Genomic DNA, 21905 nt, shown 5'->3' on the forward strand with positions numbered 1-21905 from the left:
AAATGCATGCTAATTTGAAAAAAAAAAAGCAGGCATACATTACAACACTTTTCAGGTAATTTAACTATTAGGGGGTGAAGTGAAGCAATTATTGAAGTCAACAGAGCTAGTAGGTCTTGCTGAAGCTTGTTTAATATCTTCTTAGTTTATTATCTATGAAAACCTAGAGAAATCCAAAACCAACAGCTAAAAATGCACAAATAGTTGTATTAAAAATATGCCAGTTAGGATTCAATTTATAATACAGAAGAGTTCTTAAAAAAAAAAACAAAAAGAAAACTGAGAGAGTACTTCTCATTTACCAACTAAACTTAAAAATGTCCTAAAAAGATAGACTCCAATAACATCAGAATGTTCTGCTCTAAAAAAGTGCAGTTTTTCATTAGTGACACCAAGTAATCTTTTTTTTTTTGCTTATTAAAAACTCCTTTACTCCTTTATAGGTTCTTAGAAGGCAATGAAAAATAAACATAACTATTACACAATATACAACATCCTTAAATTTTTTTTGTAAGTTACACACAGAGAGGGATAAACCTGAGTATTTTCTTCTATGTGGAGCATTCGAAGCCATTTTCATTCATCTTGCATTTACCCATCACACTAGCAACAGTTTGGAAGAAAATTATAAATGACCAAATATATTTGTTGAATATTTGTTGATTGAATTAATAAGCATACATACTCCCATTAAAGTTTATCTTTTCTTTTTCTGGTTCTTTTTTTTTTAAGTGGGACTGGAAAGCTCATATTTCCTAAAAATATTTTTTTAAATACTGATTATACATATTGGTTCATCATTAATTGTTTTTCAGAATTGTTTTTGTCTTTTTATTGTGCTGATTTTTAAATGAGTCTACAGTAGGTAATATATTTAAAAGTTTTCACTTGATTTCCAAATCGGCACAATTTATCTATAATACATTTTGATTCTGGAAGGCAGCACCCTAACTTTTACATTTCCCTTACCTCACACTTCTTAACACAGATCATTTAGCAGTGTGTTTCAACATAGTAAATGTTCCATAAAAGAGAATATATACACTGTTATCAGTAGACAATATAATCCAAAAAATTTCTTTTTGTGGTGTCATTCATAAATATTCTATCAAATAAACTTTTAGGTGACAGTGAAATAAAAGTGGATGTGAGCAAACTAATACTTCTGGCTGGAAACAATCTAATATCTAATCTCTAATTATAATGAAACTGTTACTACATCTATTTTTATTTTTATTTTTTTGCATCTTCCCTTGCTGGAACACCCTCTCCAAGGACCTAATGCATTGCTCTCCACACAATGAACAGTAAGTGCTTGTAAACCAGTCCACTCTAAGATGCTTCATCAAAAACCTAATTGCATTTTTGCCACCATACTGTTGCCATTAAATTGAGTCCCAAGAAAAAAATGAGTGTAGCCTTAAGTGAAAGAAACGTTCTATAATTATCTGATAAACATGAACAAAATAGATTTCCAATTCTATTTTTTCAGTTCTAAATTAGGTTTTGGTTCCTAATCTAATTTAGTATTCTATTTCAGTAGAAATTTTCAGGATAACATTTCAACTCTCTACTTTGCTGAGTCTATCAAGTCCCAATCTTATCTGTATAACGAAGACCAGACCTATTCGAGCACATCAAAATTGGATAGGGCAGAATAATCTTTTCTTTTTGCTACTTGTCTACATGACAGCACCACTCAGTAGGGACCTAGTAATTCTAGTCATGCAGTTCATCCTCTTGTAATATGAAATTCAAATTCAAATTCAGGCAATGCTTTGATATAGCTAATCTGGCTGCAGTTGTAGAGACAGCTCCAGAATTAACCTACCAAGAATATTGTAACTTTACTTCTCTTCCAAATATTGTTATTCATTTTTTCCATTTTATTGATGAAAACTATCCATTTGAGTGATACCTGAACTCAAATTTAATGTTTACACATGGACTGCCTTGAATAATATCTATTGACACCTCTTAAAGATATTTATTCAGTTTTCTAAAAACGCTGAATATTTGCAAATGTGATTGAATTTTATTCAACTATTTGAATTTCTAACTGTGGCATATTTAGGTTGTGTATTATGCATTTGCCAGGTTCCTTTTGGGGGATGTTCTCTGCTCTATTGTGTACAGTATTGGTAGGAAAATAGCTCTGGCTTACAGGATCCATTTTTTCTCTCTCCAGCATCCCCAGTACAGGTGAGCTGTATTGACCCATACTTGCTTGACCAAGCAGACTTTCTTTCTCCCGGGACTTCATAACTTGTGAAAGTAGCAAAAGGACATGAATGAGATATGTAGGCCATTCATCACAGTAGAAGTGAAATGACCAGATTGTATCATTACAAACTTACCTGTACTATTTCCTGTTTCTTACACATTAGGAAAGTCCTGCCTAATTCTAAAACTAAAACTCCAAATCCTCATCTAGTTTTACTTCCTTGATATATTGCTAATAATATCCACTTTCAGAGACACTAACTATTGAACTTAACCAAGAAACATAATTGATCTAGAATATGGTTGTGATTAGTATATTTTAATGCAACAAATTTTCTATTTTTCTTCACTGTGAAGCAAATTTGAAATTGTGTGTCACATCTTGATAAGACAATGACACCAGCAAAAGGACACCTAAAATTTTGAGAATTTTACTGACATAATTTGAAATATATGATTAGGAGAAGATTTATCATGATGGTAAATGAAGGGGAATAATTGTATATGAAAAAGGCCTAAAATGATATAAAATAGAATAAATTTTAAAAATTCAACTTGACATATATATAATAAAATAGGCTTGACATTATAATGTATATTAAAAATAAAGAGAAGTATGCTTGCAATTGGGATAATAAAAACAGGAAGATAGGGAGTTCAAAAATTAGATAAAGGTATTAATATTTAAAAAACAAACTCAGCTTAATGAAGAACTTCCATTACCTTTTTTTTTCATTTATTTAATCAGAGTATAGTTTATTTACCATGTTGTGATAGTTTCAGGTGTATAGCAAAGTGAATCAGTTATATGTATGTCCACTCTTTTTTAGATTCTTTTCCCATATAGGCCATTACGGAGTATTGAGTAGAGTTCCCTGTGCTATACAGTAGGTTCTTATTTTATATATAGGTTCATCTATTTTATATATAGTAGTGTATATATGTCAATTCCAGTCTCCCAATTTACCCCCCCTTACCCCCTGGTAACCATACAGTTGTTTTCTACATCTGTAACTATTTCTGTTTTGTAGATAAGTTTTAGATTCCACAAATAAGCAATATTTTTTTAGATTCCACAAATAAGCAATATCATATGATATTTTTCTTTCTCTGTCCGACTTACTTCACTTAGTATGATCATCTCTAGTTCCATCCATGTTTCTGCAAATGGCATTATTTTGTTCTTTTTTATGGCTGAGTAATATTCCACTGTATATAGGTACCACACTTTCTTTATCCATTCCTCTGTTGATGGACATTTAGGTTGCTTCCATGTCCTGGCTATTGTAAATAGTGTTGCAATGAACACTGGCATGCATGTATCTTTTCGAATTATGGTTTTCTCCAGATATAAGCCCAGAAGTGGGATTGCTAGATCTTATGGTAGCTATATTTTTAGTTTCTAAGGAACCTGCATACTATTTTCCACAGTGACTATACCAATTTACATTCTCACCAACAGTGTAGGAGGGTTCCCTTTTCTCCACACCCTCTCCAGCAATTATTGTTTGTAGATTTTTTGATGATGGACATTCTGACCTGTGTGAGGTGGTACCTCATTGTAGTTTTGATTCGCATTTCTCTAATAATTAGTGATGTTGAGCACCGTTTCATGTGCTTTTTGGCCATCTGTATGTCTTGTTTGGAGAAATGTCTCTTGAGATCTTCTGTCCGTTTTTTGATTGGGTTGTTCGTTTATTGATATACCTTTCTTCTTTTTACTCAGTTTTTGCTCCCTGACCTTAACAGAAATGTGTGTGTGTGTGTATAAATATACATATAGAGTGTATATATCCACAATTCATATAAAATTATTTAAATTAAGGTTTATGTTTTATTTACAATAAATGAATAGAACTATTTACAATATATTTGCATTTGCCCATGTTCGTGACATATGCTTTTTAAAAATCTTTGCAAAGTCTAGTTTCGTTTACATCTACTGTGGTTGTTCATGATTGTCTTCCTATTTCACTGTATAGAGAAAATACTTAAATATGCCCTATTAACAATTCAACATATAAATACTGTTACACACATTATGGATCAATTTTCTATGATACTGATATTTTAAAATTTGCTTAAACCTCAAATATTATTTCCTCATATGATGTTCTATGCAATTGCTCTAAACAATAAGGATAATTAAAAAGATTAATTACCTAAGAATATAATTATGTCAAATCATTTTTTCCAATTCATTGTGCCAAACGCAAAGGATGTTTGACTGAGTTTTTTTTTTTAACAAGATTTTCTGGAATCAGGGAGAAATTTGTTAAGAAACAAGCTTTTAATAGAGTGATTTACAAATTATTTGTATATCACATCACTCCATATGATTAGTCAATGCTGCAGAAAATGTGGTTTCACTTCAATTTATTATTCAACTTAGTAATTATTTAGATTTACATCTAGAATGTTTTAAACATCACAACCCTTTTCTTGCTTAAAAAAATGAATGTAAAAACTAGAATTGCCCTAGCAGTGGGAAATACATGTATTGCAAAGTGGATTGAAATGGAGAACAGTGTTCAAACTGTTCCATTATATCAAAGTTGGCTTACTCAGCTGTAAACGTCTTCCACAAAAATCAACTGTGTGATAGAAGCTGGTTATGAATTAGAAAAAAGGAAAACAAGTGTTTCTTCATACCAATAACTAATGGTTTATTTTTAAAACATTTCTAAGCAGTTTGAAGAATCATAGTGGTGTAAAAACAAACAAATGAGACCAGAGTATTTCTGTCTTTGAAATGCAACAGACTCTGTAGCACCCACCGAAAAATGATTTTCTGTTGTTCACTGTGACAAATAAATAAAAAGAAAATGTCTTTTCCTATTGAAATAACTTTTTAGAGAATTAAGTATATCAAACACCTTATATTCATATTAAAAAAGCATCTTTTTTCATTCTGTGCTCCTCAATATATAGGCATCTATTTAGGCTTATACAGATTTAGGTATATTTGAAAGTCTTTATCCTTGTGACTTATATGTAGTTAACTATTTTCAATTATAATATGATTACTTATAAAAGCTCTTTATATATTTTGAATACAAACTCCTTATCAGAAATATAGTTTGCAAATATTTTCTTCCATTCCGTATGTTGTGTTTTCATTCTGTTGATGGTTTACTTTGTGATACAGAAGTGTTTTAGTTTAATGTAGTTTCATTTGTATATTTTTGCTTTTGTTGTCTGTGCTTTTTGTGTCATATCCAAAAAATCATTGCCAAGATCAGTTTCAAGGAGCTTTTTCCTCACTGCCAAGATCAGTTTCAAGGAGCTTTTTCCCTATGTTTTCCTCTAGGTGTTTTATGGTTTCAGGTCTTACGTTTAAGTCTTTAATACATTTGAGTTGATTTGTGTGCATAAAATAAAGATGTAATGTAAGGGTCCAATTTCATTCTTTTATTGTGGATCCAGTTTTCCCAACACAATCTCTTGAAGAGATTATCCTTTCCCTATTATGTATTCTTGGTGCCTTCATCAAAAAGTAGTTGATTGGAGGTGTGTGTGTTCATTTTTGGTCTATTTTGTTCCATTGATCTATGTGTCTGTTTTTATGCCGGTACCATACATTACTTCACTATAGCTTTGTAAGATAATTTGTAACTAGGAAGTGTGATGCCTCTAGCTTTATTCTTCTTGCCCAAGATTACCTTAGGTATTCAGGATCTTTTGTGATTCCATGCAAATTTTAGGATTTTTTTTTTATTTTGGTGAAAAATGCATTTGGAATTTTGATAGAAATTGCATTTAATATATAGATCACTTTGAGTAGTATGACTATTTCAATAATGTTAATTCTGCACCTCATAGCGTATACAAAACTTAGTGTGGAATTTATCATAGAAGTAAGGATAAAACTAAAACTATAAAACTGTTAGAAGAAAATTTAGGGAAAATGTTTGCAATCTCAGGGTAAGCAAAGATTTTATATGGAGCACAAGAACTAGTAATCACAAAGAAATAATAATTTGGACATCATTTAAAAAACAAACATCAGCCCTTTAAAAGAAAATAACAGACAAGCTGGCTAAAACACTATGTATATATATATCATATAATATATATCACTGATATATCTAGATATATATCTATATATCTCATATATGTGTGTGTGGGACAAAGCATTTGCATGCACAAATTATAAAACAATTCTTGCACCTCAATAAAAAGCAGACAAACAACCCAATGAAGAAAATGGTAAAAGGCTTAAATAAACCATTCATTAAAGAAGTTAACAAGCATGGCTAATAAACATTTGAAAAGATTTTTAACATCATTAGTCATCATGGAAATACAAATAAATTCACAACGAGAAGCCATTTTACACCAAATAGAATAGTTAAGTGTTTTTAAGACAATACAAAATACTGACAGTAGGCAAATTTTGAAGAATCATTTAAGAGGCCATAGGATCTCAGGATGGCAAGCAGACAATAACAAGAGATTTTAACTCATTATGAATGTTTGAAACAGTCTCACTGAAGAGGGTGAGGGAAAAGTTGTTGACCTAAGTAACTTTAGAGTTGAGAGGACTCTATAAAACTAAAGGTAAATTCTTTACATAAGCACTGAACACTCATTGACAGAGTTGTATCCTACAAAGGGTATGGATTAAAAATTCCAATATAGCTATATTTGCATACCGGAATTGAATAATTAAGTAAATGGATGTCAGATGCTAGCAACCAATAGTCCTACTCTTAGTGGGGGATGTTACAGACAAGCAAGGAAGGAAGACTACAATGAGTCATATGACACTTAATTAGAGTTGGAGGCATCAGTGCGAACTCATGTTTATTTTAACATAGACACAAATGTTTATAGATATGTGAATATACAGAGGTTGGTATACACACATATATTCCTCTGCTCTGTTAGCAGAGAAGTTCTAGAAGCACTAACATCCAAGTGAGTACACTTGCACCCAGATTCTGGTTTCCAATACCATCTGCCAATAAAAGGAACCAAATCTCCTTGGGAAAATAGCTGATTCCAGGACTGGAGCAGAAAATACACAAGATTAGCCTGAAGCAACTAGTGGCATCAGAAAGTGATGAAGTACTTAAAAACACCAACAAAAAAAGACCTTGCAATGGTTTTCAGGGTCCAACTGCAAGAGGATCCAATGGCCAAAGTTGGAATGATTTGAACAACAAAATAAATAAAGTGACATTGGTTCATAACTCAATTTTAAAATTAACATCTATGGATCCATACTGATATGCACTTTTTATAAATAAATAAATAAATACATGACAGAGAATAGACAAATCTCACATTCAGTAGAATTCCAAATAATTTGGGTAGATACTCTGCCCTCAAGAAATGGAGTGTAACTCCCACTCTCTACGTGTGGGCTGAACAGAGCAATTTCCTTCCAAAGTTTACAGTATGGGTAGGGGGAAACATGGCAACTTTAAAAACCTGACAAACACCGCCTCAGCTAGGTAATCAAGATGAACGTCAACAATGATAAATCAGGTTGGTAATATGTACCTTGGATAGGATGTGATGAGAATAACATTTTACCTCTGTGAGCTTATTCCCCCAAAACTCAACCCCAGTTTAATGATGAAAAAAATTAGACAAATCCCAAATGAGGGACATTAACAAGTAACTGATGAGTACTACTCAAAACCATCCAGGTTATCAAAAACAATGAAAGCCAGAGAAACTGTCACAGTCAAGAGAGGCCTAAGGAGACATTACAACTTAATGCAATGTCGTGTCCTAGATGGGATCCTAAGAGAAAAAAAATTAGATGAAAACTAATGGGGGCTTCCCTGGTGGCACAGTGGTTGAGAATCTGCCTGCCAATGCAGGGGACACAGGTTCGAGCCCTGGTCTGGGAAGATCCCACATGACGCGGAGCAACTAGGCCCGTGAGCCACAACTACTGAGCCTGCGCGTCTGGAGCCTGTGCTCCGCAACGAGAGAGGCCACGACAGTGAGAGGCCCGCGCAACGCGATGAAGAGTGGCCCCCGCTCGCCGCCACTAGAGAAAGCCCTCGCACAGAAACGAAGACCCAACACAGCCAAAAACAAATAAATAAATAAATAAATTTAAAAAGTGTTTCTTCTAGTCTTTAAAAAAAAAAAAAACTATTGGGAAAATTTTAGTAACAATATATAGTCTTTTCTTCAGTAAATCAGTAAAGAAGAAAAGTACAATCTGGAGGATAAATAACAAAAGTATGAAATAGTGAAAGGGACAATCACTGTTTCCAGGTATCCAGAGAAAAATCATTTTCTGATGTCCTTAAATGAAAGTTACTTACTTTATTAAGCCATTTGCTTTTCCACGGTTGTTGGAACTTTCATGTGATAGCTGCTTCTGGAGGTTTTCTAATCAAGATGCTTAATGATGGTATCTTATTAATTCTTGCTGTTTGAAGATGGCTGATGTCATTTCACTTGCTAAGAGTACATCTAAAAATAAATGTTGTTTAATTTAACTGTTAATTAAGAGATCCCATGAAGTAATTTATATTGAAGATCAAGAACAATCCACCTTTGATCAAGGATACATCATAGTCATGCAGGGGATGATTAGATAGTTGGAGAGTAAAGGTAACCTGTACCTATTAATGATTATAAGAATGATAGGAATGATTATACTTCATATGTTTTCCACAATATTTTAGATAGATAAAAATGTACAAGATTGAAATCAGTTATGAGTACAGATACCGGTTCTGAGAGAGGCAAGTTATGACTTCATCAGAGGTAAGAATGCAGGTCCATGACAGGTAAGGAAAGTACTTTCAAACATGAGATTTCAAAGTTGTTTGGTAGTTCAACTTATTTATGTTTTAATACTTCATTCCCTCCTCTTTTCCATATTCTTGGGCATAATCAATAGATTCCTGTGTAAGGGGAAATGCCTTATGTCACTTACACCTAACTTGCCTGGAAAAATGTATTTCTTCAATACTGAATAAGTAAACTAGAATGGTCCAACCATTTCTATAGTTATTTTTAAAGGCACTGTGAGTGTTGTGGCTTTTTAAATAGACAATTGTTTCTACGTATAAGGAAAATAAATGTATATTCATTGATGCATTTTCATAACCCATAGTGAGAGATAATAGTATTAAATTCATTTAGAGATGCTCAAATCTTCCCTTAGGATGTACTTTCCGTCCATGTGCCACTTTTACAGCTTTTCCAGTATCATGTAGGTTGCAGGTGAGTCATGAATCGCTATTTTAGAAACCCACCAGTGTTCGATTCGATTTTAAAAGCTTGCCTCATGGAGTATGTTAGCCTCACTTGAGGTCATCCGGTCCCAGTACACAGTCACCTAGCTTTCTCAGATTATTTCCTCTTGATCTGACAGCTTGATTTTTCCAACTCTTTTCTTCAGACTCAGGAACCGGAGACCACACATCTGTGGTGAAATTGTAAATATCTCCATGAATGTGTCTTTGGAAAAACTTTAGGCAGAACAATTTATTTAACCTAATGTTTTGCTAAAGCATTTTCTCCAACTCCTATGTTGCCTCTTTTTTAGTGGGCAAGAGCCATTATTTTTGTGTATGCAAAATTTTTGTGAGTATCATCAAGACATGAAGTGATTTATATATTTTGTTGTCTGTTTTTTTAACACAGAACTTGACGAGGTTAACTAACAATTTTGTTTCTAAAGCATTCCAAAATCATGAACTACATCAAAAGCATAATGAATACCACATTTATTTTAGCCTTGCATTTTTAGCGATTTGTCATGACCCAGGGAAGGCCACAAATTTGGTCACTTGGGTCGATTTGGATTTATACTAGATTAGATTCAAAGAAGTCTGGATTGGTTATTGCTAAACCAGACTAAAACTGTCCATCATTTTTAAGATAAGCCCATCAGGAAATGAGACTAAGTCAGGATTTACTTAATGACATACCCAAAAGATCTATTCTTTATATTATTGTGAGTTTTTTCCTCATTAGGTAAGCATAGTAGTGTTCCTGGAATGAGAGTGTTACACTGGTGGATAGAAATATGAGAAAAACATATAATAGTGATCAGTTAACTTATTGTTAGGAAGATATTAGTGACTGTCCATTGACAATAGGGATTGCACTTCATTTGATAACATCAGACTTAAAGGTATTCCCAGTTTGAAACCTGAAGATGCTTTGATTGATTTAGCTGAGACTACAGTTGTTAGGAGGCAAGGATAAGTTCTGGCTATGGGATCAAGGGATAGACAATAGCTCCTTGATATATGAAACACTGCTGAGATGACACCCATAGGACATGGCTTAAATTTTCATGCACATGAAAATAAGTTGTTGAAGGCATATTTTGAGTTCATTTGAGGGCATTCTTGGTTTCCATAATCCATGGGGTTGGTTTCAAGATCTCAGTGGAGTCAAACATTTAGAAGCATTGCTGTTTCTGAAAAATTTCCTGCTAATTGCCTAAAAAAATGTTAATATCAGAAACCCTCTTATGATTCTTTCAGTGGTTGGCCTTGAGTAATTTTGAATTATTTGTAATCTATTCTTAGATGGATTCTTTTTCACATAACAGATCATGACAAAGATAATACAATCATTGCTTTACATAGAAGCTCTGAGTCAATTTTTCAGACTGAGTAGAAAATATACGTACGAAATTTCAGTAGACAGAATAATCTCGCCCAAAGATGTACACATCTTTATCTCCAGAATCTACAAATGTGTTATCTTACATAACAAAAGAGATTTTGCAAATGTAATTAAGTTAAGGACCTTGACAAGGGAAGATCACTGTGGACTATCTTGGTGCTTTTAATAAAATCCACAAAGGTTCTTGTAAGAGGGAAACAAGAGTTTCACAGTCACAGGGAAGAGAAGTGATGATAGAAGCAAAGGTTGGAGTGATGCACTTTAAAGACAGAGGAAGTAATTATAAGCCAAGGAATGCAAGTGGATCTAGTTGCTGAAAAAGGCAAGGAAATGGATCCACCCTAAGAGTCTTTGAAAGGAAACAGCCCTGCTGACACCTTGACTGTAGCCCATTGAGACTGATTTTGGACTCCTAAATCTCCCAAACACTTTGACACTAAATGTGTGTTTTTATAAACCATTAAGATTGCGGTCATTGTTACAGCAGCAACAGGAAACTAATACAAGAATCAGTCTTAAATTTATCCATATTAATACAACATTTAAAAAGGTCTTCTGTTTTTATCTGAGTGTTCCCACAAGGGAGCTGCATATTCTGGTTTTAGGCTTGTGATAAGTATCACTGAGTTTCAGTAAATCTTTGGAGCACGTTTGCATGTATTTATTACTTTTCTTCTGCTCTGAAGGTTATTTTTAAAAATTGGGCATGGCTGGGTTATATTAATCTTCTCCTAGTATCCCCCTCCTTATTTTATTTAAATAGTTTTCCTATCTGAGGTAATAATAATAAATTCAACTATCTGGTACAGATCTTGTAATCAAAGACAAAAAGACCTTATCAAAATTCTGAATTCTGAAGTAAAATTTTCACGTCTTTTTTTTTTTTTTCTTTTTCGCTTTAGGAAAACTTTAAGTATAAGATTCAACTTTGTTCCAGATTGGAGTTTAAATACAACTTCTGTAGATCTGTAGATCTTCTTTCTGGACTAGTATTTCTAAGAGATTATTGTGCCATGATGTGCTTTTTCTTTTTTCTAAGAAAAACCTCAAGGTGTATTTTGCTCATTTGGTTTTTATTTTTTTAGGGGAAAAGATCAAAAGAAATAGAATCTTTGTAAGTAGATGAGTAGATGGTGAACTTAAGATGGAGAAAAATATATATAACTGGAGAATTATATACAGTGGGCCTTGGGTTGCACACTCACAGATTCAACCAATAGCAGATCAAAACAATGAGATTTTAAATTAAAGAGCCTATAGGCTTGCTCAATATGTTAAAAAAAAAAAGCTATAGCAATAACTTCAGTGGGTGCATTAGAAAGAGTGAAAGAAGATGCTCTTGTTCATGTACATTAGTTTTTTTTTCTGACTGTAAGCACAGAAATACTAAGTATGAATGAAGCAGGATGTGTTTCCCTGGCTTTAATGTCAATTTCACTTTGCTTAATATGTGAGACGAATTGAGGCTGGAACCTTAGGGGGAAGATGAAGTAGAATTGAGGTGTTCAAAAGCATAGGAAGTGAAGATCAAAAAGTATTTTAGTGCAGGCTCATATTTAATAAAATATGAAAGAAAAAATGCATTAGAAAGGAACTGTAATAAAAGGGAAGATATTCTTCCAAGCTTATCCTCAATGATATCTACTTTTTAAAGATTCAAGTTAATGCAATTCAACCTGAAAAGAAATCTTTGCAGTATCCCAGGTGCCATTTTAAAGCATTACAGAGAAAAATATATTTTCTAAGGCATCTGACATACTCTACCTCTGAAAGCTCTTCTGTGCTGCCACTTGAGGCTTTATCAGGTAACCCGGGGTCAGTCCAACCCCTAGGCTCTGGAAGGCTGTCTTGACTTAAGGCTGACTTCAGTCAGAAGGAATTAAGAAGCCTTAGGTTGCTACCTCAGGTGAAATACTAAGTCATCCTTGCAGACGTTCAGGATATCTTTGTACCCTGATTCTGGTAATTGTTCTTAGGCTTTGTTTTCTTGTTAGCCATTTAATTGTGTGAGAGAAGACCTCATTTAAGTTATTACTCTTAAAATTTGCTCAGGCACCCATTCTAACTTGAATTGTGTTCCTGACTATCTCTTGGAAAACTCTGAACTCTGAACTAATGACATGTGACTTAAGCCCTCCCACCTAGTGGACAAATGCCCGTGATGTTAAGTCTGAACCTATCTGTCTGGCTGTCCCTGAACTGTCTGTTGTGTTATATCAAATAACATCCTACCTGTCTCCAATGACACCCATGTATTTAACTCTTCTAGAACCGTCCTGATGCTATCTCTGTAGAGTAAAACCTTTCTTCCCTCATCACGTACTCTTGAAACTATGATTTACTCTCAGGCAAGAGGATATCTGTGCCTGCTTCAATTTTCTATTTGCCATGTCTGCTCCTTTCTTGTTCTGAAATTTATAATTATGACCTAACTCCCAAGGGCACTTTTCAGAGTTACTGACCCAAGGGAACTAATTATGTTTCAAGTATGTATGTTAAAGAGGTGGAAATATTATGATGTGCCAAGAATGTGAACGATGAAAGAAATTTAAAAAGTAAAATATCAAGTGTTACAAGAGAGAGAAAATTTTTATGTGTTCAAAGGAAGAAGAAGCTACATGTAATTAGGGGAAGACAGGATGACAAAAGTTCTGAGGTAGAAATTTTATAACCAGGTCACGTAAAACTATGCCTATAATGTTGATTTTTGAGTTTTATTCGGTAACACTAAAGTATGTGAAGCCAGAGTAGCTGATTCTAAATCTGCTCTCCTGTGTGATCTTTGCCAAGTAACTTAATACCACTTAGCTTAATTTACTTTATCTACAAAATGGGTACTTACCCTAGAGTGTTGACAAATCAAATTAGTTACTATATTCATAAAAATTAAAAAGTACCTAGGTATTAGTAATTATTGTCATCATCACCATCATATCACTTTTATCACCATCATTTTATTAAACAAAATGGTGATGTAAGACTCTTAGAGACAAGAGGGGCTTTGTTTATAAAACAAGAGTTAAGCTGCGTTTGGAAAGAGACACAGAAGATAAAATAAATGGTAGAATATAGTGCGTTAAAAATAATTTTCAGTAGAAATTATAAAGTTGATACCAAATTACTTGAGCCTGGTTAATATATTAGTTTTTCTTACCTATTTGTTAGGAATGAAGAGGCACATATATGTTTGAGGACAATGGAGACAGTTCAGTGTCCTGCTGAATTTTGCTGTGGTTAGCTTGGAAATTTCTTCAGAGGAATCATACTTTAAATATTGAGTTTTGTGGATGGAGTCAAATGTCCTCAAGACATTAAGCTTTTACTCTAAATTAAATTGTGATAAACATATTAATACATTTATCCAAGGGTTTTCCTATGAATGAACAAAGAGGTAAGAAGCAAACAATTTTTCAAAATTAAAAATGTAGAGAACCTTGAATATGATGGAGAGAAAAAAGGAATTTATATAAAAAAATATCATTTATATCTTTGATCAAGGATCAAAAATAGTAAGAATTGTCATTTACGAAGTTTACATCAACTTAAGCCATTCTGGCTTTCAACAATTGCCAGCTTCCTTTTGATGTCTCAGATAATTATAGGTAAGTGAAATTTTAGACCTTCTTAGTGATATATTATAGTAAAAGTGTTAAGTATCCAATTTTGCCACAAAAAGTCATACAGCCCATTTCCTATCTCCTGCAAAGATTTTTGTCTCTCTTCTTTTCTCTTTTGTTGCTTCAAAATTTTACTTGAAGGCTTTATTGTGAGACAAATGCAACATATTCTGACAGCAGAATTAACTACCTTTCTAGTCAGATCACTGATAAATCCTCCAGAGGCTGCAAGGAAGATCAAACCTAATGTACAGTCTGACGATTCTACCCTCCACTCACTCAAATGCACAGGTGTGAAAATAATCTTTATCAATTGCAAAACATGAACACTGCTATTCAATCCAACGACAAAGCATTCTTAACGTGCCTTATGAGAAGTAAAAGTCTCTTTAGTCAAGATTTAGGTAACAGTATTTATTGCCTTATCAAACTCTAGAACAAGGGCTTCAGAATATGTAGTTCATAGTTAATTGGCAAACACAAAAATATGCACACATATCACTGTGAATACTGGGGTATTTTAACGTAATTTCCAGACATTGCAACATTGTCTCATGTGGAAAAGGGTAGACAGGAAGAAACTAGACATAGAATGATAAGGAGAATATTATAATTATTTAGGTTAGAGTTAATAAGAGCTCCAAATTTGGGAGTGCTGTGGAGAGTACCGGTACAGGGCTCACTTGTAGGTGAGGGCTTACCTGGTGAGGGAAGTCTTCGTGTCCAAGAGTATCCTGCTATGTGGAGCTGGGCAACTAGAAATAGAAGGAAAAGCAAATGAATAAGCAAAGACAGTTTGGAAAGTTAATGAGCTCAGCAAGAATCTGGAAAATGAGTCTATTTAGCCCATGAGGAATTCAGTGGTGTCACTTTTTTGTATTATAACACACCCCACAATAATATTTTTATCAAAATGTATCGCCAGTTTTTCTCACAGTATGGTAATAGTCCTAAATTATTTGTCCCATATTGTTTGTTGATTTTGATCCAGTTTCATTATTATTTCATTTATTTCTGGCAGCTATACATCACACAGGAGTGGTGTAAAGAAATGTTTTCTTCCTGGATCTGGGCATACCTTTCCCTCAGGTGATTCCATTCTCTACACTGTAGACTGATCCACTGTGGTCCTTGGGTAAACGCTTTAACTTCATCACAAGGGTAGAGCAATATTTTTTTTTTTAACATCTTTATTGGAGTATAATTGCTTTACAGTGTTGTGTCAGTTTCTGCTGTACAACAAAGTGAATCAGCTCTACGTATACATATATCCCCATATCCCCTCCCTCTTGCATCTCCCTCCCATCCTCCCTATCCCATCCCTCTACGTGGTCACAAAGCCCCGAGCTGATCTCCCTGTGCTACTTGGCTGCTTCCCACTAGCTATCTATTTTACATTTGGTAGTGTATATATGTCCATGCCACTCTCTCACTTCGTCCCAGCTTACCTTTCCCCTTCCCGATGTCCTCAAGTCCATTCTCTACATCTACATCTTTATTCCTGTCCTGCCCCTAGAACCTTTTTTTTTTTTTTTTTTTAGATTCCATATATATGTGTTAGCATACAGTATTTGTTTTTCTCTTTCTGACTTACTTCACTTGGTATGACAGACTCTAGGTCCATCCACCTCACTACAAATAACTCAATTTCGTTTCTTTTTATGGCTGAGTAATATTCCATTGTATATATGTGCCACATCTTCTTTATCCATTCATCTGTCAATGGACACCTAGGTTGCTTCCATGTCCTAGCTATTGTAAATAGAGCTGCAATGAACATTATGGTACATGACTCTTTTTGAATTATGGTTTTCTTAGGGTATATGCCCAGTAGTGGGATTGCTGGGTCGTATGGTAGTTCTATTTTTAGTTTTTTAAGGAACCTCCATACTGTTCTCCATAGTGGCTGTATAAATTTACATTCCCATCAACAGTGCAAGAGGGTTCCCTTTTCTCTACATAGAGTCTTTTAATAATATGTCTGAGGTTGGGTATTTTAAAGTAGGTGCACTTTGAATTTGAGGTTGAGTTGAATGCTGTAGAGCAATACTTTTGATAGATTTAACTCAATCTCAAATTCAAAGTGCACCTACTTTAAAATACCCAACCTCAGACATATTATTAAAAGACCATATTCTATAAGAAAGGGTTATTTTTCTAGATATAACTAGAACCTTCAGACAAAAAAGAAAACCAAGCAAAGCTAAGTATTTATTGAACAATTACAATTTTTCTAGGTATTGGGCTAGATATATTAATATCCTATTTAATCATCACAACAGGAATTAATATCCATCTTAAAGATGTGGTAGTAAAGTCTTAGATAAGATATATTGTTCAAGCTTACATTTTCTAAAAGTAACACTTATTTTTTGAAAAATGTTTAGTTAATTCTGAGAAAATAAGTAAACTGGCTGAACAATGTTTATTTTAGAAAGAAAAATATTCAGGTTAGTAACATCATACATAAGTATTGAGAATCAACAAGAATATTCTTCTTATTGGCACCAAGTTGACTCAGAATCTAGTATAAATAGAATTCCCTAGATAAGTGACCTTTTCTAATTTAATAAGAAAACATATATTATTTTTCTATTCTAATAGAATGGATACAAGGTCTCTCACACACACACACAAACAGATGAGATAAATATCAGATAGTAGATTTTATTATACATGAATGAATCCAATTTATAAAGAACGTCTACTAAATTTTAAACTACACTGCAACATATCTCTAAAGTATTCTTTTGCTGACGGATGCATTTACTTTTATTAGCGTTGAATGCCATTTGGGGAATTTTGAAAATAGTGAATGAAGTTAAGGGAAAGTGAACTTTTAAGGACAGGGATTTGAGTTTGCTGTTTTCTTTGAAAATTTTAGTTTATTAAATCTGACACATGGGGATGAAAGAGCAGTGAGAGAGACCATGGAGTGGAATATATCTGTAATGTTAATATTTTCTTTTGGGGATTCAAGCTTTTTTGTATTAAAAGTCTGTAAAGTCCCTTTTGAGGAAATTTTAAAAAGCACAATACCAAACTCCTTTCTTAAAAACTACTTAGAAGATTGTCAGTGGTTATTTTCCTGTTTTGGATAGTTTGCTTCATAAAATCTAGAGCTACTGAGTACTGAAACATTGCAAAATTAGCTTTTTAACAACATTATTGAGACTTAATTGACATAACATAAAATTCACCCATTGTAAATATATAATTCACCAAAATCCAGTATTAGAGTATTCTCATTACTCCTAAATGGTTCCCTCTATTCTGCTGTATTTGAATCAGGACCTGTGCCCATCAATGCTCCTCTCATCTCAGTGAGATGGAAACTCCACTTGAGGCCTTATGCTATCAGAGAGGCATTCCTTTTTTATTAGTAGTAGTAATATTATAATAGTTTAAAGAGGCTTCTGCAATAAATCATGTTATACTGTTACTCAATTAGCAACAGACAGGGTTATAAAATCTGAACCAGAAACTAACAGAAGTGGAATATAGTTGTCCTTCAGTATCCCCAGGGGGGACTTGTCCCAAGCCCCACCTCCACCCCCCAGATACCAAAATCCGGACATGCTCAAGTTCTTATATAAAATGGCATAATATTTGCATATAATCTACACACATTCTCCCATATACTTAACTTTAAATCATCTCTAGATTACTTATAATTCCTAATACAATGTAAATGACGTCAATGCTATGCAAATAGTTGTAAACACAGTGTAAATGCTATGTAAATAACTATTTCCTGCTCACAGCAAATTTAAGTTTTACTTTTTGGAACTCTCTGGAATTTTTTAATAATATTTCCAATCCTCCGTTGGTTGAATTAGCAGATGCAGAACCAATGAATATGGAAAGTCAACTGTAATATGAAATATAAAATAGAAAATTTTTAAACTTGTTGCCACTCTTTATATCATTTGATAGTTTAAATATAAAATTTTTACCTTCTCCTATTTAAAAATGAGTCCCCTGAAGTCACAGATAATTCCTTAAAAGAAAATAACTCCTTCTGTGTCCTTTAGAAAACTTATAATTTCAAAATGTACACAATATCTCTCTTCTTTCTATTGCTAAATTTTTTACACATAAGCACTTCATTCATTTTGCATGGATAAAGTTTGGGCTACTTATTTAGCACCTATAACCAGTATTTACTCTGTATATTTACAATTTCTTACTTTTATTTTCTCAGTTGGCCCTAATCCTGACATCTCAATGATACATGGAACATAATTTTTCACTTGGTTCAAAGTCTCTCCTGTCTTTTGTGAGTAAAATATTCAACATTTCTGACCGTTTATCGCTGGGCCCCCTAAAACAATAAGGAGTTACTGTGTTTCCTTTAAATGCATAGGCTTACTATAAATTGCTTTTGGAGTCAAGAGACAGAGGCAAAAAGATCTTCTTTCCTATAACGTAAGACTTCTACCAAGAAGCCCAAGTACATAAAATTTCCAGTGATTTCTTCAAAGCTTATTGTAACTCTTATGACATAATTGTCTGTATGAAGGTCAGATATGCTGTACCATCCTTGTACAGCATGTTCTGTGTCTACATATTTCATTTGATGTAGACAATGCGCAGTGAAATCTACTATTGCATGTATTTAAAATTGTATCTCCCTTGCTCATTATAGAAATAGCTCTACTATCGATATGGAAAGAAATTCCCTTGCAGTACTACAGATTTCCAGAACAGTTACCAGGGTGAAAATTAGTGAAATTTTGTATTTGATACAATTCCACATTTGCAAAGTTTCCAACTCCTGCTCTTTTCTCTTTAATTCTCAAAATCCAGAAGCATTCAAAAGATTTCCTTGCCAAGGTGCTGCTTCTCAACTCTGTGCCTTCAGTTTCCCACTGCAAAGAAATGTGTCTTATGCTTTCTGTTCCTGCATCAATGTTTTTATATCCTCAGCTTTTGAATTTCCCTGGTCATATTGACCTCATTGTTACCACATACACATGGTACTTTAAAAAACATTCTACAGCAGATTGGACTTCCTCAGTAGTAAAATGACAGTCCCTCAGCTCTGAGGTATGGAATGGAGGATGGGGATGGTTAATAAACTGCATGCCACACCCCTCGTGATCATTACAGACAACGCATAGATATATACAAACCAAAGTTCCATCCATTTAGCTGATTAACTTTGTTATACAGCAGAAACTAACACAACATTGTAAAGCAATTATACTACAATAAAGATGTAAAAAAAATTTTTTTTTAAATAAAAAAATAAAAATAAGAAATGTGAACCTTGTGATTAAATATTCACAGAGATTTTTCTACTGACTGGGGTGAAGCATTTTCCTTCATTACGTGCTTTCCTCTAAAAAGCTCAGCTAGTTTATCTGCAATTTTAAGTTTAGAAAACATCCTTCTCTGAATGAACAAGCTATGATATCTCCTTTATTATTATATCCAAATATCCTTGGTATATAGTCACGTTTTGCTGAAAGTATACTAGGTAAAAGTTGGTTGAGAATTAACAAATTTCATTTAAAATATGAATCTAAATTTTAAAATTCGTTCTGCCGTAGCCACAGTATTTCAACTCCCAGTGTATACATGACACAAGGAAACCCCTGTTTGTATTTCTTATACAAAGAAGAATGCTTCCCTAAACCTAATGGAACCCCTCTGGTGAGTTAGTTTGTACACTAGGTGAACATCTTTCCTTGTCTTCAGGCTGCATCATTTACAGAGGAAACACTGCTTAAAGCCTAAGTTGTTGTTTAAACTAAAGATGAGACAAACTTAAGTACACTGAAAAGGGAAAAGATTTGTTAAATTATATGTTACTAAACCAAAGCAAGGGAAATAGAACAAAATATCTATAATAAATTATTAGAAATTATACCTTTGTGCTTTTATATTAATTTAATGAACATTATAAAAAGAAAGCTATTTTTGAAGTTTCTTCAAGTTTTGTAGATAATATTTCATTAGCCTATTTCTTGTAAAAATGTCTCTAAGAATTTTGAGATTATATATATCATAGGAGAGTTGCATAATCTCATTACTTTAGTTCCGTGATTATGTGTAGAATTTTTTTCTTTATTTTTCCAGTTTCTCATTATACATGGTATAACTAAATCTATAACATATAAAGCTCTTTTCAAGATTTCTCTGAGCAAAAATAACATATTATTCACACAAAATTTTACACATAAATCCAATATATAAAAACTTAAATTGTATTTTTGCCATTCACTTATTTTGTAACATTTACTTCTTTATAACATTATCAGAGAGAATGGTGAAGATCTTCTGTATGATAAATGTAACATTTAAAACTCTACCAAATACTTAAAATCTGAAACTATTAATTTATGGTGTTTAAACACTCATGGATACTTAAAATATAACTATGCTTTTCAAATGTTCAAATAATAAAAATTAAGTGAATCAATTAAATACATCTCCACATTTAGTACATCACGTTTTAAAAATTATATACAAAAATATAAAACAAAACTTAAAATTCATCTTTGACAATTCTCATGTATAATCTGAGCTAAGTTATATACTCCATTTAGCTCTTTCTCATCAAGGCCAAAGAAATACATTGAAAATATCTAGACCACCTAGTAGTCAATTTGCATTGCAAATTGATCCATTGACATGTGGGAAAGAAATATTATGGTTTCTCTTTAATATTTCATTAATAATTTTTATTTGTTTTTAATTGTTTTACGATGTACATGATACCTAAATATTATCTTAAAATAGAGAAATATACAAATGATTTGTAAATAAGACTTTTCCATCTAAAATACTGTGATTCTCAAAAAAATATCGATATTAATATGTAAAAACTGGAGCCACAAACATAGTTTTCTCTTGGCAGTTATATTATAAAAAACAGTGTAATCATATGGGTATTTGGGCAAAGATGACACATAGTGTCCTTTGCAATTCTGAGATTCCATGATTCTTTACTCCATAAATATTCTTATTTAAAGAGTATCATTGAATCTCTTTTAACCTGCAAACTTTAAGGCTCTTGACAAACCAGATTAAATTTCTTTCCATAAAAACAAAATTCAGGGATAGACATAGTGTTTAAACATATATTTTCTTTATATTCCATACTTTCCTAGACGTTATTTTAAATGGGGTTACATTTTATGATTCTCACAAATATCTTAAGAAACAAAAATACTGTCTATAATTTAGAGACCTGGAAATAGCCTTGAAAGAGATTGCTGTAGCAGAAACTAGTTGAGGCGCCCCCATTATGTTAGCCCTTAATCAGCCCTTATTCTTTTCAGCCATTCAACCAGTCTCCTATAGATGTTTTTTCTTTTTTTTCCTTCTCTTTTTTGCTTAATTGAACTCTGATACTGATTGCCCTCTAGCTAAAGTTGTACTACGCACCTGATGTTTACTTTTCCAAGACAGCACTCCTTAACACTCCTTTCCTTTGTG

At 33.0% G+C, this 21905-nt stretch overlaps 1 long non-coding RNA gene across 1 annotated transcript in view; it reads right to left on the reverse strand.

Annotated features, from left to right (window-relative positions):
• Nucleotides 1-401: 401 nt before the first annotated feature.
• LOC309644696 overlaps nucleotides 402-21905 on the reverse strand; it is a 31794-nt gene continuing 10290 nt past the window's right edge. The window contains exon 2 of the long non-coding RNA XR_014254561.1: nucleotides 402-15214. This is a non-coding gene — a long non-coding RNA (uncharacterized lncRNA). The remainder of the gene's footprint in view (nucleotides 15215-21905) is intronic.

The sequence above is a fragment of the Balaenoptera physalus genome (assembly GCF_965194825.1).
Source record: "Balaenoptera physalus genome assembly, chromosome: 1".
Taxonomy (NCBI): Eukaryota; Metazoa; Chordata; class Mammalia; order Artiodactyla; family Balaenopteridae; genus Balaenoptera; species Balaenoptera physalus.